General features: G+C 43.8%; 1 pseudogene; it reads right to left on the bottom strand.

Annotated features, from left to right (window-relative positions):
- Positions 1-249, bottom strand: part of LOC102825057 — a 114,817-nt pseudogene extending 114,568 nt beyond the window's left edge.
- Between the last annotated feature and the right edge of the window lie 224 nt (positions 250-473).

The raw sequence follows: 473 nt of genomic DNA, 5'->3' as shown, positions 1-473 counted from the left end.
ACCCTACACCATTCTTTATCCTATTCCAACACCAATCATCCTTCTCAGGGCACTCTACTTCTCTGCTGGGTTTAATAATGCATTGTAATTGCCTCACAAAACTTAGTAAATACTCATGATGATGGAGTTTATTAGGGATGTTAACAGGATCAGAAACAGCTCAGGATAAAGAAGTTCTACAGTCAGGAACGCATCTTCTGATCCCGACTGCATCCAGGCCTCACACTTGTCCTCACTCTTATCAGCCATTCTGCTTCTTGACCTCCCCGGCAAAGCCAAGTGTTATAAGCTCTTTTATTGCTGCTTATCAAAAGCCCAAAGGCACTCATTTCTGGAAGCAAGTCTCTCACTTGAAATCTCACATTTGTACTCCATTCATGAACTGAGAAATCTTCAGCTCTGTTTCTGCATGCCACTGTCTCTACAGCCTCTGCGGAGTCTGCTGCCACAACTTCTCTGTGCAGGAATCTTGA

The sequence above is a fragment of the Chrysochloris asiatica genome, unplaced genomic scaffold (genome assembly GCF_000296735.1).
Source record: "Chrysochloris asiatica unplaced genomic scaffold, ChrAsi1.0 scaffold00248, whole genome shotgun sequence".
Classification (NCBI taxonomy): domain Eukaryota; kingdom Metazoa; phylum Chordata; class Mammalia; order Afrosoricida; family Chrysochloridae; genus Chrysochloris; species Chrysochloris asiatica.
Note: the sequence above shows the minus strand (reverse complement) of the source record. Positions and strands in the feature narration are given on the sequence as shown.